This window comes from Panthera uncia (assembly GCF_023721935.1).
Source record: "Panthera uncia isolate 11264 chromosome B3 unlocalized genomic scaffold, Puncia_PCG_1.0 HiC_scaffold_1, whole genome shotgun sequence".
Lineage (NCBI taxonomy): Eukaryota > Metazoa > Chordata > Mammalia > Carnivora > Felidae > Panthera > Panthera uncia.
In genome coordinates this window covers 120298175-120323340 of record NW_026057582.1, presented here as the reverse complement: position 1 = coordinate 120323340, position 25166 = coordinate 120298175, and the positions used below count along the sequence as shown (strand labels likewise).

Here is a 25166-nt window from a genome sequence, read left to right as displayed (position 1 = left end):
CACTGAAACAGCATTGTGGGACTCCAGAAATGAACATGGGAGAGGATAGGATTTCAGGTAGGTGCTAAACAATTATATTTGGGTTTACAAACACATGAATGATTAAAATAAATCATTGAAACTTTCTATAAAGGATAAATTTTCATAAATTTACATATTTGTGGTTACTGATTAGATCATGTTGTTTGAGGAAGAGTATTGGAATAGGTTGAAAGTTAATCTTAATTAATGGTAGTAATTAGAGAATGGATTTTTCCTAGTTTTTACAGTAGTTGAGTCAGAATTTCAAGTAGGTCTTTATGGTTTCTTATATGATTCAGAACTGGCATGAAAAACATTTCAGTACATTTGTGTTATTTCTGTGTAGTAATATCAGCTGTTTATCTCCATTCGCTGTTCCTGATTATTCTAAAATCATCCTAATTTGTGTGTCCTGGTGTCTTATTTGTATCTAATTGGCTATATTGTATAATTACTTCTCAGATGAGCACAATGAAAGGAAGAGATTTACAGATAATCTGAGGACAGCTGACATTCCTATGGTCTTTCTTAATTCATAAGTCTTAACTGGGAACTACAGGTAAGAAGGTTCTGGATCAAGAAGTTCTGTTTTAGAACAAGGCTTTGGCTAGACTGAGGAAAATATCACTGGTGCAGACTTTGGAATATCCAGCCATGCCTGAGAATTAGTGAGTAAGTTAATTCTATAAAAAAAGATAACTTTACCAAAGTAAAGGTGTGGAGTATATGTAGAATGTAGGAGATTATTTATGTCTTCTTTCAATTGCTTTTATTTCTAACCAAACATTATGATCTAATTAATGTTATAAAGAAAATTATTGTTCATTAATTGGAAATTTTGAAATAAAGAATTTTTGCAAGTATTTTTATAGTGTGATAAAGGCAGAAGTTCATGGAAACTGGTAAAAAACAAACAAACAAGGGGAACCCTTTTGCACTGTTGGTGGGATTACAAACTGGTGGAGCCACTGTGGAAAACAGTATGAAAGTTCCTCAAAAAGTTAAAAACATGATTTATCAATTGTAATCATGAGGTATTTACCCAAAGAATACAAAAATATTAAATCAGAGGGATCTGTGCACCCCATCCTTTATTGCAGCATTATCTACAAATAGCCAAATTATGGAAACACCCCAAGTATCCATTCACTGATGAATGGATAAGGAACTCCGCCATAAAAAATGAGATCTTCCCACTTGCAGTGAACAAGGCCGATGGAGCTAGAGAGTATAATGCTAAGCAAAATAAGTCAGAGAAAAACAAATGATATATGATTTCACTCATATGTGGGATTTAAGAAACAAAACAAAATAGAGGCAAAGCAAGGTATAGAGAACAAATTTATGATTACCAGAGGCGAGGTGGTCGAGGGAGATGGGTGAAATAGGTGATGGGGATTAACGAGTACACATGTAATGAGAAACAGGTGATGTATGTAAGTGTTGCACACCTGAAACTAATATTTCACTAACTGGAATTTTAATAAAAACTTAAAGTATTTGGTAAAGTAATATCTGATGTTGGAATGTTGAATCAGCTATAGGGGATTCATTAATGAGGAATTCTTCCTAAGCATTAAAAGAAATTTGTAACAAAGTTCAAAATTAGCCTCCACTTATTTGCTGCTTTTTCTATTTTATAAGAAGTATGTGTGTCTTATCTTCCAATGTTTCTTCTTTTTTTCCTGTCAGGAGATAATTCTAAGAAAACACACTTTTGCCATCTTTGTTTGTAATTGCAAGAATCAGTACCATAAGACCTCTGTTGGCAACATTATTCATTTGAGTATTCGTCATCTCCCATCTCTGGTTTCGGGAATACTGCTTGGCAAAATGATTGTAAGGACAGATAAGTGTTTATTTTATTCAGGGAGGGGCACTTGATTAGGCAGGAGTTAATATTCTGCTTTGTTTAAGATTAATTAATTTTTGGTGGCAGCTAGCGGGTAATGAGATCTGTTTGGGGTACATGTTGCTGAGTAATAAAGAATCCTGACACGCAGTGGCATAAAACATCTATTGTGCCATTTCATGAATTCTGTGGGTGAAGATTTCTGACAATGGCAGAATATGGGATCAGCTGGGAAGATACGGTGTTTAATATTAATTCAAACGCTTAGAGGCTGGAGTCATCTGGACACTTCTTCACACATATGTCTGGCACTTGTTTTGGGAAGACTTGGAAGGCTGGGTTTAGCTAAATTAGAGCACCTTCACACAATCAGTTTAACGGAGGAAGCATCATCAAAATGAATGTTCAGAGAGAACCTTCTGAAAGTGGCATGTGGTCTTTATGATCCAACTTCAGAAGTCATGTAGTATCACTTCTGCCACATTTTGTTCACTAACATTTTTATATGACCAGCCCAAATTCTAGTAGATAGTCTGTCTCATGTTGGGCGTGTGCCAAGGTTACTGTTCACCTAGAGTTACATGTAGGACCAGATGAAAGAAGATATTGTAATTGAGAACTATAGCTGTATAATTTTAGTAGTTGATGTTTTTAAATAATTTTGGGATCCATTAACAACAGTTCTCTCAAATCATATATCTGTCTTTATGATCTTAGTAAATTGATTTTCAGAATTTCACTTTTCATGTACTCTGGATTTCTTGCAGATATGTTTCAACAAATATCTTACTCATTGCCTGGCATAGAATTAAGTTTTATTGAATTGTAACTTTGGTAATAAATTAGGCAAAAGACAAGAAGTTCAAGAAAGAAAACAAAGTACATGATTTTGGGCATTAAGTGAGTTTGAGGAGGGCAAAAGAGAGAAGAGCCCAGGTACACTAAGCTGACGTTGAGATGTATAACCTTAGAAGTACTAAACTAATGAACTATAAAAAGAGTGAGAGGGAGCAGTTGTTAATGAAACCATTAATATTATAGCAAATAGTGAATCCCATCTCCTGATGGACCAGGAGTTCTGTGGTTCTCTTATTTCCTTTATTTCCCACTAGAAAGTTAATTCATGTGATACACGGCCAAGAGTAAATGCTGACAAATTCTTTAAACATTCGTTTTCAGAGAGCCTTATTGCCTACCTGCAGTAATCCTCAGAATGACCTATTCTGTTAATCCCAGAATAACCTTAAAAGATAAAGGCTTTTATGATAAAATGTTTTTTTTTTTTCCCTTAGGATAAAACATTGCTAAATAGACAACTAAACTAAATAGACAACTTCAACTTGGGTGAAGTACCTACTTAAGAATTTTTATAACCAGCTGGAATAATGGGTTAAGATCTAAATCTTATTAAATTCCATTGTAGCCTCTGTCTTTTATATAATTACCTTTTTTTTTTTCTTACCAAAGGGACTAAGGTCCTTTTGTTATTTTCATTGGATTTTTTTTTTTGCACTGTTGTCATGTTTATTGTAGACAAAGGCATATAGATTAAATAGTTTGTGTATGAATGAGCAATCTAGAGATACAGGCATCCAAATACATAAAAGAGGCACAGACATCATGAGAATGTTGGGATCAGTCCATTTACAAAGGTGTAAGAAGAAGGAATAACAAGATACCAACATCTGGCTTTTTAAAAACTGAGGTATAGTTGATCTCATTAGCTTCAGGTCTGTAAATAGTGAATAGTGATAGTGACTTGATAATTCTATGCATTAAGCAGTGCTCACCACAATAAATGTAGTTGCCATCTCTAGCCTTCTTACTAGAAAATTTCAAAAGTTATTCCGATGCATCTGTTATTTCTTCATAATAAAATGGCTGTTGCATTTCATTGTATATAATTTTATTAGATCCTACTGATAATTGCATAATGTATGCTTCCTAACTTTACGCATTTCCTAATGTGTCCTCTCAGGTGATGACCAAATAGGAAACTGATGTTATTGCTTCTGACACCATCTTCAAATCCAAAAACGGTCTTTATAATGTATGGAGACTCCTCCTTTCATGTGTTGGAGTAAGACACTCCTCCAGAACAACTGGACTGAGAAAGCCCTTGTTTGAAAGTTACCTAAAGATTATCATTGGAGGGAATTGTAACCAGGCATGTTGACTGTTTTCATTATTGACATTGCACTAAATCTCGGGAGCTTGAATGATGGAGATGCTATTACACAGAGAAGCTCAGGATGATATGATTGCAAGGCTTCATTTCAATGTTCCCATAAATATTAAGTGCACATATTTATAATTTTCACTTTTAACAGGGTAAATTTAAAATTGATGCAGAAAAATAAATTACCTTTTTTCCAGATTTGAAAGGACACAAAGTTGTAAAGGGTAGTATTTTTACTTTTTAAATGCTTTTTCCTCCCTCCTAATTCTACTCCCCAACATTATCTGCTGTTAAGGAGTTTTGTGCATATCCTTTTGGGGTGTATCAATAAACAAATTGATAATGCCAGTAGTCATTTGGGCCCATACATTAGCTACAAATTTTCTCTTCAGTGAACATGCTTATATGTAATCTATTTTTTAACTTCTCCAGCTAAGTTGTTGAAATAGTCCTACTACTTCCACTTCATTGGAATTAAGTATTTCCAAAATTTATGTTTTGAGTTAAAAGTAGAGATTTCCCCAGAATTGTGTAAATTATCCTCATCAATATTGTCTCCCAGTGTTTGTTTATGAGACTTATTTTTTCTAAAACAGTACAAACATTGGATGTCAATGTTTTAATTTTTGATAGTATGATTACTACAAAGAAATTGTTTTTCTTCAGTTATTGTTCATTTCAGTCATCTTCATATGTCCTTAAACTGTACTAGTCATTTGTTATTCTGTGTTTTGTGTTATTTTGTTTTTTGTTTTTTTTCATTTCCCTTGGAATACTAGTGTCTTTGTTACTGGCTTTTAAAAGATCTTTTATGACTAACGATTTTAACCATTTACCATGCTTTGCAAATGAAATACCATGTTTTTTCACCATTTTACTGTGATATTTTACTTTTTGGTGTACAGAAGTTGTATATTGAAATATAACAATATTGTGTTTCATGCCTTTTGAGTTTTGTGTTTTTATTTAAAACATGACTGCATTACTATCTTTTGTATTTTCTTTTGTTGTTAATTATTTTGTCATTTTTTCCCCATCAATCGTTACTGTGGCTTTAAAGCATTACTTACTCAAATAATTAACTTAAGCAGTTACCAATTATTTTAATTTCTACCATAGTAATTTAGAAATTCCCAAATAATATCAGCTGCATTTCTATTTTCTTGCCTTACCTTCTATTGATACTTTAAAATTACTGATGATTTTTAGTCTATTCCATTGAGTTCTATGTCATTTCTCTTCTTTTTTTCAGAATATTCCCTGTCTATAGTCACATTTTTTTCTCTCAATTGATGCTTAAAATTATTTTGCAAGTTGGAAAAAATGCAGTTTTAATTTCATTTGCACCAAATTTAATAGATTAATTAGGAGAGAATAGATCTCTTTAAAATTGAGTCTTCCTCTCCAACTGCAAGGTATGTCTTTCTATTTTTAATCAACTTGTTATGTTGGGAAAATGCTAGATTATATTTTTTCATTCATTCCCAGTCATTTCATAGTTTTATTAATGTGATGGGGATTGTGAACCTACTTTATTTTCTTATTAATATAAAAGCCTTTTTTTAATTTACTTTTCTAATGGTATTTAATTGAAATACCAAAATTCTGGTTTTCTTTCTTAGTTCGTGGTTCTTAATAGAATATATGGAAGCAGAAAAGGGCCCTTGGTTACTTGATCATGAATACTAATCCTATTAGTTTAAGGTTTGCTTACTTAGGGGTCATTTTAGGAAACTTGCTTTCTTTTTTTTGAGCATTTTTCACAAAACTTGTTGACAGGTTTAATAAAATGTTTTGTTGTGTGTTATAGGTGATCATGCTTGCAATCATAATTCTTGATTAGGCTAAAAATTAAACTTTCTTGCATCTGCTCTCAATGAACTACATTTTATGTATGTATGTGCATGTATGTGTGTGTGTATATTCCATATATATTTTCCTATTATAATTGTTAAAATTTTATTTGCAGTTTCTGAAAATATAATCCTAAATATACAGCATATTTTGTCCTGTTTTCGTCAGGGGTCTGTATTTGGTTTATCTGCTCTACCAAAATGTTTGGAGTATTACTTGTATAGGCTGAAAACAAGAAGTATTAGTATTAATTATTTAGTTTTTATTTTGAAATAACTTTTGGCTTGCAAAATTGCTCTCTGTCCTCCTCTTACATTAATATATTTCATTTACATGATACAGTTATCTACAAAAGGAAATTGCTGCACTGCTCTTAAGTGATCTTTTTATAATCCATGATTGAAAATAGAATCCTACATTGCATGTAGTTGTTAAAGTCTCTTTAATGTCCTTCTGCTTGGGACAGTTGCCCAGTTTTCTTTGGTTTTCATAATTTTGATCCTTTTGAAGAGTTGACAAAATATCCAACTATTAATGTTAATCTGTATGGGCTTGTGTGATTTTCATCATTGGACTGGAGGTTATGCATGTTTGATGAGATTGCTATAGAAGTGATACTCCCTTCTCAGTACATCACTAGGGATCACATACTATTGATATGTCTTGTGACTACTGCTATTACTTTTATTACATACTGTTACATAATTAGTATCAGTAGGAGAAGGTTCTGCAAATATTTTAACACTCTTATCTGCTAATTTTAGAACTTATTGATGTTTGTTGCCTGCAAAAATTAATACACTATGGCATTTGCCAAATTGATTCTTAAAAATTTTCTCAGTACTACATTTTATTAATTGGAATTTTGTACTATAAGAGTTATTCCTTCCCCATTTAATATTTAATTATTCATTTCAGTGTGGACTCGTGGTATTTTGTTTATTCCATGGATTAAATTCATTACTTTTCTTTAATCTCGTTGTCCATCTGGCCATTCAGGTCTCTTTTAAGGTGGCTTCTGTGTCTTTTTAACATGTCCATATTTCCTTTCCTGAGTACTTACTTACTTTCTGACCACCTAATAGTACCTGGGTTTATTTTGTTCTTATCTTGTGGAACCATCAGTTTCTCTAAGGATACTTGGTTCCTTATAGGGAATGGTACTTAGGAATTAAGCGATGTATCAGAACTTCATTTATTTTTACGGTTCAGTAATATTCCAAAGTGTGTATATGTAACATTTGTTTTTGAACACTTGGATGTTTCCACTTTTTGACTTTGAATAATAAGGTTTGTGACTTCCACATTGTCAATAATACTGCTGTGAATATTGACATGAAAATGTCTTGAGTCCCTGTTTTCCTGTTCTTTGGGTATATATCTTGGAGTGAAATAGCTAGGAATCATATGGTATTTTCATGTTTAACTCTTTTAGGTATGGTCTGTTTTTATTATGAAAAGTTTCATATTCATAATGAAATCATAATGAGTTTTCACATGCTGAGCAACTAGAATAATTAAAAATATTTTGCCATATATTGAAAACTGCAAATCGTATATTTCAATCTTGAATTTTTTGTATGCATATACATCATAATTTTAAATAACCACAATATCATATCTATTATTAAGTAGAATCCCTTATTGCCTTTTAAAATAAATCTTCATGTAAACTTGTCATATTTTCCAAAGATCTAATAATTAGAAAAAGTCTGGATCCAAGCAGGCACCATGCATTTTTATCTAGGCCATTTGTATCTTATTTTTGGTTATTAGTATTTATTCTTAATACTAAATCTTTTAATCCCTTAATATAGGACATTTTACCATGCTTTTTTGTTTCATATGTGTTAAATATTTTTTTAAAATATTTAATCTTTTGCAATTCATTTCATTTTGGAAGAACTTTATATTTTTCTGTTACATTCATAGTGATTTTACCTACTATTTCTAGTGTATTACATGTATTTTGGTGAGCTAATGTGGTCCAGGTTATTTCTGCTTTGAGGTTTTCTTTGTGTCTGTCTCTTTCATACATTCTCTGTCACATACCTACCTATCTATAACTATCTAGAAACATTTATAGAATGTATAAATACCTTTATAAATTATGCATAAATACTTGTATATTTATGTAGACTATAACAAAAGTATAGCTCATATTTCTAAATGTATTAGAGGTGCTTGGAAAGAGGCATTGTCTCCCAATGTACAGAGCACTATATAAGTGATTGTGAAAGGTTCACTGTTGTTACAGATCTGTAATTCTATCTCTTTTAGGAACCACTAAATGACTTGCTGTTGATGTCTTGATCTGTTTTCTTTTTTTGTTTCATTACATATTGAATATTTGACCATTCTATCAATTTTGCAAGAGTATTTCATACACTGTGTCCCAAATAGAATATGGATATGTACTTACCATGTCCCATCCTAGAGAAAAATAACTAAGGCCTAGTTTTCTTTTATAATTTATTCTCATGTATTTTGTTGAGTCTCAAGATTTGTGGACCCCATTACTTTTAAAAGATAATCATTATGCTACCTGCTAAAAAATGTAAAATGGAGGGGCGCCTGAGTGGCTCAATTTGTTGAGCATCTGACTTCAGCTCAGGTCATGATTTCTTGGTTCGTGAGTTAGAATCCCACATCAGGCTCTCTGCTGTTAGCCTGGAGCCTATTTTGGATCCTTTGTCTATTTCTCTCTCTCTGCACTTTCTCTGCTCACACTGTCTCTTCCAAAAATAAAAATTATATTTTTTTAAATATATGAAATATAATAAATCCTTTTATGGTGTATCACAGCTGGATACCTAAAGTACTCTGAATTATTTATAGATTAAAAATCATTCAAACAGGTTTTGAAAATAGTTATTGTTCAAATCAGCACTTGAATAGTTATGCATTCCATTCCACTTGGTTTGTTAATCTGTAGTTCTCTTTGAATTTGCAATGACTCTTTTTTTTTATTTTAGATGTTTATTTTTGAGAGAGAGAGAGAGAGAGAATGCACACGCACAGGAGCAGGAGAGGGATAGGGAGAGTGGCAGACACAGAATCCAAAGCAGCTCCAGGCTCTGAGCCTGAAGTGGGGTTCGAACACATGAATCATGAGATCTTGACCTGAGCTGAAGTCTGATGCTTAACTGACTGAGCCATGCAGGCACCCCACCTCTTTTTTTCTTTTTAAAGTTTATTTATGTATTTTCAGAGAGAGGGCACATGTGCATTTACCTGCATGAGTGGGAAAGGGGAAGAAGGGGAGGGGAGTGTGAGAATCCCAAGCAGGCTCCACAGTCAGTGCAGAGCCCAGTGTGGGGCTTGAACTCATGAACTGTGAGATCATAAACTGACCTGAAACCAAGAACCAGACACATCACTGACTGAGCCACCTAGGTGCCCCTCATCTCTGTGTCTCTTTTTTAACTTTCATAATTTCTATTTATGTTTGGAAGAAATCAGATTATTTGCCTTTTAAAATTATCACACTTCTAATTCTACAAGTAGTATATGGCATCCCTGTGGTAGGGTTTAATATTTTCCCCCAAATCCTGTTAGATTTAAATGTCATATCAGTTTGGTTTTATTAATTCTTTAGTCACTTATAGGAATCTTTTTGATTGTAATACAGTATTTAGTAATTCATTTTAAGAACACTATGAATTTTAAATATTTTAATTACATTATAGTTAACATAGATTGTTATATTAGTTTCAGGTGGACAGTATTGGGATTCAATAATTCCAAACATCAGAGTTTATCACAAGAAGTGCACTCAATTCCCATCATCCATTTCCTTTCTGATAACCATCAGTTCTCTACAGTTAAAAGAGTCTTGGGTTGTCCCTCTCACCTTTTCCCTTTGCTTGTTTGTTTCTTAAATTCCACTTATGAGTGAAAAGAATATGGTATTTGTCTTTCTCTGACTTCCTTTGCTTACCAAAGTACTCTATAGCTCAAACCACATTGTTGCAGATGGCAAGATTTCATTCTTTTTGATGGCTGAGTAATTCATTTTATATATATGTATATAGTATATATGTAAAGATGTGTGTATGCATATGTATATATACATAAATATACACGCATACATACATATGCATACACACCACATCTTTATCCGTTCATCAGTAAAGATACCTGACCTGCTTCCATATGTTGCCCATTGTAAATAATAGTGAAAAAAACATAGGGACGCATGTGTCTCTTTGATTTACTGTTTTTGTATTCTTTGGCTAAATACCAGTAATACGATTTTTAGATTGTAGGGTAGTTATTTTTATCTTTTTCATGAACCTCCATTGGGTATACAAGTTTGCGTTCCAACCAACAGTGCAAGAGAGTCCCTTTTTCTCCACATTCTTCCAAATACTTGTTGTTTCTTATGTTGTTCGTTTTAGTCAATCTGACAGGTGTGTGCTGATATTTCACTATAGTTTTTTTTTTAATGTTTATCTTTGAGAGAGAGAATGTGTGAGTGGAGGAGGGAAAGAGAATCCCAAGAAGATTTCTCTGACAGCATCGAGCCCAAATCCGTGGGCTAGAGTCCATGAACTGGGAGATCATGACTGGAGCTGAAATCAAGAGCCAGATGCTTAACCAACTGAGCCATCCAGGTGCCCCTCTCATTGTAGTTTTGATTTACATTTTCCTGACGATGAGTGAAGAACATCTTTTCATGTGTCTGTTGGCCATCTGTGTGTCCTTTTTTTTTTTTTTTAAATGTTCATTTTAGAGAGCAGAAGCAAGCGGGAAAAGGACAGGGTGAGAAGGACAGAGCAACTTAGGCAGGCTCTTTGCTGACTGCAGAGAGCCTGATGCAGGGATTGAACTCAAGAACTGTAGGATCTTGACCAGAGCTGAAGTTGGACACTTAACCAACTGAGGTACCTGGGTGCCTCACTGTGTGTCTCTTTTGGGGAAATGTATGTTCATGAATTCTGTAATTATTTAATTGGATTATTTTTGTGTGTGTCTGTATGTGAAGTTGTATAACTTCTTTATACTTTGGATACTAACCCTTTATCGGGTGTGTCATTTGCAGATACCTTCTCCCATTCAGTAAGTTGTCTTTTAGTTTAATTGATGGTTTCCTTCACTATGTAGAAGGTTTAAAATATATCCCAATAGTTTATTTTTGCTTTTGTTTCCCTTGCCTCAGGAGACTTGTCTAGAAAAAAAAGTTGTTTCGGCCAATGCCCAAGAAGTGACTGCCTGTGTTCTCTTCTAGGATTTTTATGGTTTGAGGTTTCACATGTAGGTATTTAATTCATTTTTTGTTTATTTTTTTTGTGTGTAGTATAAGAAAGTGGTTCATTGTTTTGCATGTTGCTGTCCAACACCATTTGAGAAACTTGTCTTTTTCTATTGGATACTCTTTCCTGCTTTGTTGATTAACTGACCATATAGTTGTGGGTTTGTTTTCTATTCTGTTCTACTTTTCTGTGTGTCTGATTTTGTGCTAGTAGCATACTGTTTTGATTACTACAGATTTTTAATACACCTTGAAGGCCAGAATTGTGATGACTCCAGGTTTGCTTTTCTTTTTCAGAATTGCTTTGGTTTATTCTGGGTCTTTGTATTTTCATAAAAATTTTAGGATTATTTGTTCTAGTTTGGTGAAAAATGTTAATGGTATTTTGATAGGGATTGCATTAAATGTGCATATTGCTTTGGGTAGTATACACATTTTATCAATATTCATTCTTCCAATCCATGACCATGGAATGTTTTTTCCATTTCTTTATGTCATCTTCAGTTTCTTCCATCAGCATTTTACACTTTTCACAGAATAGGTGTTTTACCTCTTTGGTTAAGTTTGTTCCTAGGTATCTTATTGTTTTTGGTAAAATTGTAAATGGGATTGATTCCTTAATTTCTCTTTGTTGTTTCATTATTGACATACAGAAAGACAACAGATTTCCATACAAAGCTTTCATATCCTGCAGCTTGACTGAATTCATTTATCAGTTCTAGCAGTATTTTGGTGGAGCCTTTTGGGTCTTCTGTATAGAGTATCATGTCATTTGCAAATAGTAAAAGGTTTACTTCTTCCTTGCTAATTTGGGTTCCTTTATTTTTGTTGTCTGATTGTTGAGGATAGAACCTCCCTTATGTTAAGTAACAGTGGTGAGAGTGAGCATCCTGTCTTGTTCCTTACTGTAAACTATGGGTGTTTTCATAGATGGCCTTTATTACGTTGAGGTATGTTCCTTCCATGCCTACTTTGTTGAGGTTTGTTTTTTTTTTTTTTTTAACATGAATGGATGTTGTACTTTGTCAAATAATTTTTCTGTATCTATTGAAATGATGATGTGGTTCTCATCCTTTCTTTTATTAATGTGGTGCATCACGTTGATTGATTTGTGAATGTCGAGCCACCTTGCAACCCAGAAATTACTCTCACTTGATTGTGATGAAATGATTTTTTTCATGTATTGTCAGATTCATTTGCTAGTGTTTTACTGAGAATTTTTGCATCCATGTTAATCAGGGATATTGGCCCATAGTTCTCCTTTTTAGTGGAGTCTTGGTTTTGGTATCAGGGTAATGCTGGCCTCTTACAATGAATTTGGAAGTTTTCCTTTCTTTTCTGTTTTTTATAATACACTGAGAATAATAGGTTAATACTTTGGTTTAAAGTCCATTTTGTCCACTATAGTGAGTACTGCTACTCTTTCTTTTGATATCCACTTACATACATTTTCTCCATCCCCTCACTTTAATTTGCGGGTGACTTTCTGAAATGTGTCACTTGATGGCATATAGATGGGTCTTATTTTTTTAATTTTTTATTTTTATTTACTTAATTTTTAGTTTTTTATAATTTTTATTTTTATTTTATTTTTAATTAATTACTTAATTTGTATCCAAGTTAGCATATAGTGCAACAATGATTTCAGGAGTAGATTCCTTAATGCTCCTTACCCATTTAACCTATTCCCCTCCCACAATCCCTCCAACAACCCTGTTTGTTCTCTATATTTAAGAGTCTTTTATGTTTTGTCCTCTTCCCTGATTTTATATTATTTTTGCTTCCCTTCCCTTATGTTCATCTGTTTTATATCTTAAAATCATCATATGAATGAAGTCATATGATATTTGTCTTTCTCTGACTAATTCCGCTTAGCGTAATACCCTCCAGTTCTACCCACATAGTTGCAAATGGCAAGATTTCATTCATTTTGGTTGTCCAGTAGTACTTACGTGTGTGTGTGTGTGTGTGTATGGAAAACATATGTATATATATACACACACACACACATCACACACACACACACACACACTCACACACCACATCTTCTTTATCCGTTCATCCATTGATGGACATTTGGGCTCTCTTTCCATACTTTTGCTATTGTCGATAGTGCTGCTATAAACATTGGAGTGAATGTGCCCCTTTGAAACAGTATACCTGTATCCCTTGGATAAATACCTAGCAGTGCAATTACTGCGTCATAGGGTAGCTCTGTTTTTAGTTTTTTGAGAAACCACCATACTGTTTTCCATAGTGGCTGCACCAGCTTGCATTGCCACCAACAATGCAAAAGAGATCCTCTTTCTTGGCATCCTCGCCAACATCTGTTGTTAATGGTAAGCCATTCTGACAGGTGTGAGGTGGTATCTCACTGTGGTTTTGATTTGTATTTCCTTGATGATGAACGATGTTGAGCATTTTTTCATGTGTCTGTTGGCCATCTGGATGTCTTCCTTGGAGAAGTGTATTCCTGTCTTTTGCCCATTTCTTCACTGGATTATTTGTTTTTTGGGTGTGGAGTTTGATAAGTTCTTTATACAGTGTGAACACTAACCCTTTATCTGATAGGTCATTTGCAAATATCTTCTCCCATTCTGTCAGTTGCCTTTTAGTTTTGCTGATTGTTTCCTTTGCTGTGCAGAAGCTTTTTATTTTGATGAGGTTCCAATAGTTCATTTTTGTTTGTTTCCCTTGCCTCTGTAGATGTATTGACTAAGAAGTTGCTGTGACCGAGGTTGAAGAGGTTTTGGCTTGCTTTCTCCTCTAGGGGAGGAGGCTTTGATGGCTTCCTGTTTTACGTTTAGGTCTTTCATCCATTTTGAGTTTATTTTTGTGTAAGGTGTAAGAGAGTGGTCCAGGTTCATTTTTCTGCATGTTGCTGTCCAGTTTTCCCAGAAACATTTTCTCCATATTTTTACCTGCTTTGTCAAAGTTTAGTTGGCCATACGTTTGTGGGTCCATTTCTGGGTTCTCTATTCTGTTCCATTGATCTGAGTGTCTGTTTTTATGCCAGTACCATACTGTCTTGAGGATAAGAGCTTTGGAATACAACTTGAAGTCTGGGATTGTGATGCCTCCAGCTTTGGTTTTCTTTTTCAAGATTGCTTTGGCTATTTGGGGTCTTTTCTGGTTCCATACAAATTTTAGGATTATTTTTTCTAGCTCTGTGAGGAATGCTGGTCATATTTCGATAGGGATTGCTGATGTTTTATTTTTTAAAGTAATTTCTATGCCCATGGGTCTAAAACTCAACTATCAAGAGTCACATGCTCTGCCAACTTAGCCAGCGGCCCCTGGGTCTTATTTTTACATCTACTGTGATACCCTTTGTCTCTTGATTGGAGCTTTTAGTCCATTTACGTTTAAAGTAAATAGTGATACATAGAACTAACTTCTTTGTCATTTTATTGTTTTGTGGGTTTAGGTTTTTATTTAAATTCCAGTTAATGTACAATCTAATATGAGATTCAGGTGTGCAGTTTAGTGATTGTGCATCTCCGTGCAATACCTGGTGCTCATCACAAGTGCCCTCCTTAATTCCTATCACCCATTGAACCCAACCCTCCATCCACCTCCCATCTTATAACCATCAGTTTTTGTCTATACTTAAGAGTCTGTTTGTTTGACTCTCTCTCTCTCTCTTTTCCATATGCTTATTTGTTTTATTTTTTATATTCCACACATGAGTGAAATCATATAGTATTTGTCTTTTACTTATTTTGCTTAGCATAATACATTCTAGCCCTATCCATGTGGTTGCAAATGCAAGATTTCATTCTTTTTTGTGGCTAATATTCCATTGTGTATACACACCACATGTCTTTTATCCATTTATTATTTGATGGACACTTGGGCTTTTTCCATAGTTTAGCTATTGTTCATAATGCTGCTATAAACATTGTGGCATATGTATCCCTTCAATTGTATTTTTGTATTCTTGGGAAAATACCCAGTAGTGCAATTGCTGAATTGTAGCAAAGTTCTATTTTTAATTTTTTGAGGACGTCTATTCATATCTTCTGTCCATTTTTTAATTGGACTTTTCATTTTTTGGGTGTTGAGTTTCATGAGTTCTGTATAGATTTTGGATATTAACCATTTTGTCAGATATGTTATTTGCAAATATCTTCTCCCATTCTGTAGGATGCCTTTTAGTTTTGCTGTTTCCTTCACTGTGCAGAAGCTTTTTGTTTTGGTTTAGTCTCAGTAATTTATTTTTGCATTTGTTTCCTTTTCCTCAGGAGACATATCTAATAAGAAGTTACTATGACTTATGTCAAAGAGGTTACTGCTTGTTCTCAAGATTTTAATAGTTTCTGTAGGTTTATTCTCATCTTTTTCTTTGGTTTTTTGGTTTTAAGATGTTCCTGGGTTTGTTACATTTATGTTTTTCATATCTATTACTTTTATGTTTTAATGTGTGGTTACCGTTGGTTTATATATGCCGTCTTCTGCCTATAGCAGTCTACATTAAGCCTCATGGTCGCTTAATGTTAAACTCATTATTTACTCCTCTCCCCTCCAGGTTTCATATATTTGATATCCTGTTTTACATCCTTTTGTTTTATGAATCCCTTGACTAATTTTTACAGAAATAATTATTTTTACTGCTTTCTGTATGCTCACATGTGGTCTTTCGTCTTCATTCAATGTAAGATCTTATTTTGTTATTTTCTATTTTTCTATGGTCTGTTGGGAAGACAATAAGCTTTATCAAGAGACACCCAGAAAGGAGTGTTTAATTTCTTTCATTTAGTTATGAATGATAGCACTTTTTTATGTTTGTTTCAGAGTAGAAGTCACAGAATATTCTACATTGAATGTTTAGTGCTATCCCCTGCCATCTTTAAGTCTGTTTACATTTTGTCTTACATGTTCAACCCCACTTCTTTGCCTTCATGAGTAGAAAATAGAGGAAAGATTTCTGATTAGGGAAAAGTACAGGAGCACTTTGTTTCTCTATCATTTTCCATGAAGAAATGACTGTTTCTAATGTGGATAAGTTAGAAACAGGAACAGTGGACAGAAAAGAATCTGGAGGTATATTTATACTCTCAATTTGCTTCCTTTTAAATATGATTTTTTATTCTAGTTAACGTACAGTGTTATGTTAATTTAAGATGTACAATATAATGATTGCAGAATTCTATACATTACTTACTGCTCATTACACTGAGTGTATTCTTAGTCACCTTCATTTATTTCACCAATCCCCCTACCCACCTCCCCTCTGTTAACCATCTGTTCTCTATATTTAAGGGTCCATTTTGTTTTCCTGTTTGTCTCTTCCTTTGTTTTGTTTCTTAAATTACACATATGAATGAAATAATATGGCATTTGGTTAGCTTTTTAAAGTATCAATACCATTTCTTTGCTTATTGTTTCCTTCTCTCTTATCCACCTTCTTGCTCCAGTTATATCACTTTTTTTGTAAACATTAAAGGCATAGTTTTTAATACTAAGGTGATAAGCCAGAAGTATTATTAATTAAATTCACTATGGTCCAGTACATCAAATAAAAGGCTCTTTTCCAGGCTAAGAATGGCATTATATTTATGAGAATGTGTATAAAGACAGGCTATCTGGTTCCTCTAAGGTGATTCAGATATTTTTATATGCAGTAAATATGTCAAAGAAGAATCTTGCTCTCAATACATCTGTTCCTCATATCTATCACTGCAAAAGGCAGGATGTACCTAATATTTTTCAGAGTTGAGTTTTTAAAATTGGCAATGATAATTGAGTTTATCTTAAGTTTTAGCATCATAAATTAAGAAGTAACTTATGAGGGAATTTAAAATATAATTTTGATTTTTTAAAAATTCATTTTTTGAGTTAGACATTTTGGTTATAAATTTGAGCGATAAATATGAGGAAAACTGTATATAGAATAGGAATGAAAGATGAAATGGCTAGCAATGCAATTAGAAAACTGTTATTGGCAGGTACTTGAATGCACAGTAATACAAAAGTATAGAAAATCCAGATGTTGACAGTAGCATTAGAAGATATTGCAGTGGGGTTACCTGAAATCATTGGAGGAAATTGTTAGTCAAATGCAGAAACATAAAATGTGTCCTATTTCTGCTGATATAGAACAGGAGGAACTTTAAGTGATTCAGGGGTTTTAATTAAAACTAAAGAAATATCAGAATTACAGAACATGGTAAACTTAATTTCTCTTTATCCTAGGAGGGAGGAAAATTTTATTTCAGGTTATTCAAATTCTGGAATTGTTCAGAAAGAAAGTGATAAATTTGATGTTAAATAGCAATGGGCAAAGTAAATACCAATTGATAATTAAAGAGATATATGTAATAAGAATGTTGAAATCCCTAATTAATATAAGAGATTCTAATAGAGGGAAGAAAACTACCAATAAAATATAAGTAAGTTATTTTAACAGTTTATAGAAGAAATGTAAATTGTTATTAATCATGAAGAAGTACTCTTGGATATTCTTATAATTAATTACAATGGAAAATACAACCAGGATATAATGATCTTCTCAACTGTCAGATTTATAGTAAGTCAATATGTTTGACAGCAGTCTCTTTCAGCAATCTGAAAGAAGGGGAATCTGGCAAAATCATATAATGTTGGGATTATAAAATGTAAAACTTTTATGGATAGGAATTAAGTAGTCATCTTATAGTTACATACAACCTTATAATGGATTGATGAATATATGTATGTTACTATATAATAATTTTGGGGATATAAGTATAAAATAGTATTGGGCTATAGGAAGTGATGAGAGCAAAATGGTATTTCTGGTGATTTTATCACAACTGTTAATGGTCTTTGTTTCTGGTACATAGGTGCTATCTGAAAATAGTACAGGGCTTTCAAAATAATTCTGATAAATAGGACATTGGATGTGAGAATTAGTTATGTAATGGTGTTTTATGGAATAGAGTTAGAAATAAAAGTATTGGTTAAATTTCAATTTAGGTAGGAATTCAAGGTTTTGGTGATTTTGTCAGTATCCTGAGAAAATAATAGGTATTGCTTTAAAAGTCGTATAAGGGTAAAGGTGGTATTTTGTGTGTGTGTGTGTGTGTGTGTGTGTGTGTGTGTGTGTAATGAACATTTCCCAAATCCTGAGCTTTCTCCTTTCATTATCTTTCAGAATGATTTGAGGTAGCTCTTAAAGGATTTGGTCAATATTGCAAAGTCCTAATAGAGATACCTGAGATTCTATGTGAAAATTTTATTAATTGATTAATTTAGTTTTTAATTTAAATTCCAGTTAACATACAATCAGTATTAGTTTCAGGTGTACAAGTTAGTGATTGGACACATATAACATCTGGTGCTCATCACAACTATGCAAAGGCTTTAAAATAGGTCATTTGAGGTTAATCCTGTGGTGAGGCTATTTTGATGTCCATTAGTGAAAAAGAAGTTGATTTAATCAAATACTTGAGGGCCTATTTAGTACTCTCCACTGTAGTGAGTTATGCCTACCTAGCTGGTTGATCACTGAGTGGAATTGGCAAAAACTAAGATTACTTCATGGGATGATTGCATAAATGTGAGAACTGGTTAATCAAGTAATGGATGCATGAAGGATATACTGATGTCATTAGGTCAGGAAGATGGATGGAATAAAGAATAGATGATACTGGGGCAGCTGGGTGGCTCAGTTGGTTAAGCATCCGACTCTTGATTTTTGTCTCAGGTCTTGATCTCATGAACTCTGAGATCGAGCCCTGTGTCAGGCTACATTCTGAGCATACAGGTTACTTGGGATTCTCTCACTCCCTTTCTCTCTCTGCTCCACCCCTGCTTGGTGCTTGCGCTCTCTCTCTCTCTCTCTCTCTCTCTCTCTCTCTATTTCTATTTAAATGGACAACTTCATGCATGGATTGATGGATGAATTCAGAAATGCCTTCTGGATACAATTAAGAAACAAGGATATAGGGGCACCTGGGTGGCTCAGTCAATTAAGCGACCGACTCTTGGTTCCTGCTCAGCTCATGATCTCATGGTGCATGAGTTTGAGCCCCTCATCAATCTGTTTCCCTTTCTCTGCCACCCCCATCAAAGTAAATAAGCTTAAAAAATTAAAAAGAAACAAGGATATATATAATTTAATATTCAGGGATGGAATACATGTATAAATGTGTTAGTGTATATGTAGGATTATTTTTGGGCTTCAAGTTTTTATTAAAATTCTAGTTAATATATAGGGTAACATTGGTCTCAGGAATAGAATTTAGTGATTCATCACTTAAATATTTAAATATAACGTCCAGTGTTTATCACCCATTTAGCCTATCCCCGCCCACCTCCCTCCATAAACCCTCTGTTTGTTCTCATGAGTTAAGAGTCTTATGGTTTGCTTCCCTATCTTTTATTTTTCCCTTCCAATATGTTAATCTGTTTTGCTTCTTAAATTACACGAGTGAAATCATATGGTATTTTTCTCTGACTTTTATACACACTGGCTCCATCCATATCATTGTAAATAGCAAGATTTAATTCTTTTTGATGGCTGAGTAATTATATATATTACATCTTCTTTATCGTGTATATATAGGTTAATGCAAGAGTGGAAGGGAGTGTGGATAAGATACTGTGGATATAAAGTGATAATGCAAAATGAACTGATTAATAGATGGACACAAGAATGAATGATTTGATGGATATGGGCCTAAAAGAATATATAGGTAGGTGGATTCAGGGAAGGTTAATTGCTAAATCTGAGTTACTTTAAATCGCAAAGATAAATTTCTCACAGTGACAAGAATTTGTTAGGGGTCATAGGTTCATGGCAATTATTGGTAGGCCAAATGTCACAAACAGTGATAATCTCCTGTCGCTTCCATCACAGCATAAAATTTTATGTTTTTTTGTCACTTGGAGAGATAACATGGAAAATTGCAAGTAACTCATGAAATAATTTCTTTACAAGTTTTTTCTTAGATAAAAGAAATCAATCATGCACGTTTTAGAAGGTAAACTTAGAAGGTTTACAAACTGTATTTCCTCCATGTTTTCAAAGAGAGTAGAAAGAACTTATTAAACAATAGTAACATCTACCAAATGACACCTCTCTGGCTTCACATATTGGTTTTACTTTCAACATGCACATTAAACTTTACACCCTTCTCAGTGGGAACAAAAATAAGGAATCACCTGGCTAACAGTCCCAATATCTCTCAGTTGTGCACTGGAATCAGGTTATTTGCACTGATCTGTGTGTCAGTTTGCCTATTCTTGGTCCAGAGATATAGGAACTTTAAAAAAAGAAGTTATTTGTACCTAACTTCCCAGTGTTCAAGTATGGAGCAAGGATAAGGCAACCATAATAAAAGCTGCAAAATATAAAGGATAGAATGCAAGATACATATTCATTGGAAGATATTATCTATTATGATATTGTGAGGAGGGAGAACATTTTACTAGTACTTGGAAGATGCTCACTTGTCCTTTGTTCTTCCTGACACTGTATCAGCCTGTTGACATTGTCCATACCTATTACCCTGCATAATTATTTTTAAGATAGGTGGTGTGAAAAAAAAAAAAAAAAAGATAGGTGGTGTGAGATACATTCTCTAAGGGAGGTGCAGAGCTTTTCTATTCAGAGAGAGTTGGGGCCTAAAGGTCATTTTAAGTTGTAAACAATCAGATTTTTTAGTTCCTTAGGTACTAAAACTCAGTCAAATTAAGTCTTGGGGGAAGACTTGAGTAGCTTTTATGAGATTCTCCTTAATCTCCTACTTGTGATGATCATAGAATAATGTTTTGAATTAGAGATGCCACAAGGGAGAATGACCTGTAACAATGAGGTGTCATATGGGGCAAAGCTACTTTTATGGATCAGACCCACAAAGGTCTTTTCATGAGTAAGAAGTTAATGTTTGTTTTGTTAAGCCAGTAAGATTTTGAAGTTGCTGTAACTTGAAAGTGACTAATATCAATGGATAAGTTACGTGCAAGAATTCAAGGATTGGTGAATGAATACATAGAATGGAGGGATGGATTGATGGTTTAAAACTTGTTTATAGGGGTGGATAGATAGAATGAAGAATGTGAGAATGAGGAATGAAATTTTTGCATAGTGTCCACTTAGGTGGATTTAAAAATTAGTGGATGCAAGATGGCATATTTTTGTTTGTTTGTTTTAGAAATAGAGCATGTGTGGGGGAGAAGGGCAGAGAGAGAGAGAGAGAGAGAGAGAGAGAGAGAGAGAGAGAATGTTATGCAGGCTCCACACTCTGCACTGAGCCTTAATGCAGAGCTCCATCCTACCACCCTGGAGTCATGGCCTAAACCAAAATCTAGAGACTGAGCCACGCAGGTGCTCCAAGAAGGGTATTTTAATAGAAGGCTGGAAAAGTGTGTGTAAGGAACTATTTCTTTTTTTTTTTTTTTTAATTTTTTTTTACGTTTATTTATTTTTGAGACAGAGAGAGACAGAGCATGAACGGGGGAGGGTCAGAGAGAGGGAGACACAGAATCTGAAACAGGCTCCAGGCTCTGAGCTGTCAGCAGAGAGCCTGACGCGGGGCTCGAACTCACGGACCGCGAGATCATGACCTGAGCCGAAGTCGGCCGCTCAACCAACTGAGCCACCCAGGCACCCCAGGAACTATTTCTTTATGTAATTGAGGGCAGAGCAATATATGAATTAGTTCAACATTGGGCTGAAAGAATGGATGGAAACTAGAATATTAAGTGGATGGCTAGATGCAAGAATCAAGAATTAATGTTTTCAAAAAATTTTCAGAAAAATACTGGAGATAAATATGGATTGGTGGACTTGATATTCAGTGAAGGTGTAGATAGTTAGATACTTAGAGGTTAGAATTTGGATTTCAGACTGGAATGTTGGGTGCATGCGTCGTGTGCGGATATATGTTTAGATTAATAGGTATAGATATGGATGATTAGAGTAATGGATCAATATAGGAATCAATGCACAGATAAATGGATTGCATGAGTGTGCTAGCATTGTTGATGTTTTCAGAGTGACTTGATAGATGCATTGATGGATAGATGGTTTGATTCAAGAAGCGGTGGTACAGAAATTTTATCATTGGAAGAATAGACTAATATAATAAAATAACCATGTAAAGTTGAATGGAAAAAATGGAGGGACTATTGAGGGAATAGGCTAATTATTTAAAAATTAGAAAAAAATTAGTGGTTGCTTTCTCATATTGTTGCAATAATAAATTTTTATTTAGTTTTAATTTTTTTAATATTTATTTATTTTTGAGAGAGAGAGACAGAGGACAAGCAGGGGAGGGGCAGAGAGAGAGGGAGACACAGAATCCAAAGCAGGTTCCAGGCTCCCAAGTGTCAGCACAAAGCCCGACACAGGGCTCAAACTCAGCAACTGTGAGATCATGACCTGAGCTGAAGTCAGAGGCTTAACCAACTGAGCCTCACAGGTATCCCTAAATTTTTAAAAAGAGCAAAACAAAAAGAAATGAAAGAACAATTGGAGTGAGTTTATGAGAGTAGTTTCTATTATACCGACTTTTGTATATTATTTAATAACTTGAGGTCTTTTGTGAGGTTGATCAAAGAGTCAGCTTTACCTTATGTATTTTATGGTGGTCATTGTATATATGACAATTTCCCCATATTTTCCACAGTTTTAACTGAGGTGTTACCAGCTTAAGAAGTGAGACATTTTAGATGCTTCACTACCTGACATTTCCATATCAATCCAAATTCTTATACTTGTTTATCATTTCTGTGGACTTCATTCTTCAACAGTGCTGGTAAGAATCAGTAACACTGGTATACTATTTGTTTATATTTGACCAGTTTGATGTGGAATCAGTTTTTCCTATTTTAAGATCCCAAACCATTTATGAATTCGATAAAGCATAGGATTGTCAAATTGTGGAATGATTGCCAATTAGATGGAATGTAAGATATTTTTAAAAAGCTATTATATATTGAGACAATGTTGATATATAGATTATGTAGATTTTTACTTACTACTCTTACCTACTCTTGCCATAAAATGTAATGTTATCCAGAGACTATAATCTCTGTCAGTATACTCAGTAAATTTTAAATTCATTTAAATATTAAACGTTTTGAAATAAATACATTAGTAATGGATGGATAAAGGGAGTCAAGGAAGTCAGGCAGGTAGGGGTAAAAAGTAAAAGGATAGAAAGGCATCAGAAAGAAAATATATTTGGAAGTATAATTTGCTGCGAATAATATGGGTCTTAATGATAGCAGGAAGTTGACTTTTATTTCCAGATGCATGATTTAGGGTATTCCTAATATCAGATAAGATGGATAGACAAGAGTTGAGGAATATTCCACTATTACTCTAAAGAAGTACCTTCTTAACACCCTTTCATTTGATGAGTGAATGAAGATTTTTTTTTCAGATATTTTCAAGCATTTTTTTCTTTCTTTCACAAGCATGTTTCATAAGCAAGGACCAAAGAGACTTTGACCACAGGTAAGAGCATTAACACCAATACCCTGATTTTAACTGATCTTTTTGGGTGTATTGATGGAATACATTCTTATTTGAGTTATTGGACAGTACCTTTTTTTTTTCATCAAACTTTTTATGTTGGTATAACTGATTATTTTGATGTAATAGTTAAACCTAGGGTTTTGTCATTATATCTTGTTAGTAAGCAACACTTATTGAAACTGAAATAGAAGTGTTCTTCTGTTAGGGCCATCTTCTATTAGGATCATCAGACACTGCACAATAAGCTTTTGGGAAAGCAGGGATAATGTATATGTGGGTACTCTGATAATGGGTTTTGTTTTTTGGAAAGGTTTCTATGAAACACTATGAAATTTACAGAGCACATTTGTAGTATTTCTTTGTACCTTTATCTTTTATTTTTTAACCCTGAATGGATAATATATATTAGCACTAAGTAGTTACACGAGAAATGTTCAAAGAATGAAATAAGGTTAAATGACATGAAAATAATTTGGAATATAAGATTGGTTCTCAAAATCTAGTAGAATGATTGAAGAAGTAAAATTATAGTTTCATCATTTTCCTACAGTAAATATACCTGGTTTTTGTAGTTTGGAGATATTTAGCATTAGGATCATAGGAATTGTTTTTCATGAAATATCACTAAAATGCTAGAAGATGATATCCATTTGTCCTGATGAATGGCTTTGTGATAACCTGTTGTTTATTTTCATTTGCAATCTCTCCCTCTGTACTATCCTAGGTGGTGAACAAGTATACAAGAGGATCATAGATACCTTCCTGCAGTGGTTCCATCCACAGCATCGCCAAATTGATGTTGTTATTTCCCTCTTTTTGAAGCTTATTGCATCATTGTATCTCAAAGGGCACAAGTTATAAATATAAATATAGATATAAATGTAAATATAGATATAGATATAAATATAAATATAAATATAAATATAAATATAAATATAAACCTCCCCAGGAATAGAATTGGTCTGCTTTTTGGCAAGTAATGACCAAGAATGTTAAGTACTTCTTTGTTCTCTGACTATATCTTGAGCTTTTCTCTATTGTTATTTACTTCATTGATTTTTTTTTCTCTGTTTTACTTTACAAGTGGGAATGAGATTTGCATGTGGTAAATGTAATTAATGCAACCCCATGGACACCTTGGTCATACCATAGATTATAACCAGGCTATCTCACAAGCTGAGTACCTCCCATGTGCCAGTTTGGATACCATTTGTAAAATGTGTCTTTCATCATTTGAATCATGAGCCCTCAGTTGTTAGAGTGGTTGGTCTAAAACAGTAGCCTCTTAAAACATTTGTGTTACATGCAAATAGATATTCTGTAGTTTTAGTTTTTATTCAACCTAGTAGATCTCACTTTAGAACACGATCAGAGCCTGACCATAGTTGACCTCTTCCTTAGTACCCAAATTTAAGACTTCGATGCTGTCACAACTCTGGTTGTTTAAGGTAGAACCAGACTCTTTAACTGACATTTTTAGCCTTGGCAATGCCATCCTGTAGAACACATGGTTCTATAATTTTATTGGTATCACTGG

General features: G+C 33.7%; 1 long non-coding RNA gene across 1 annotated transcript; it reads left to right on the top strand.

Moving 5' to 3' along the window:
• Window positions 1-63: 63 nt before the first annotated feature.
• Window positions 64-24573, top strand: LOC125910210 (uncharacterized). Its single transcript, XR_007453893.1, has 7 exons — window positions 64-580; window positions 1714-1860; window positions 3852-5467; window positions 19709-19838; window positions 22776-22904; window positions 23569-23608; window positions 24354-24573. It is a non-coding gene; the product is annotated as an uncharacterized LOC125910210 (long non-coding RNA).
• Window positions 24574-25166: the final 593 nt, after the last annotated feature.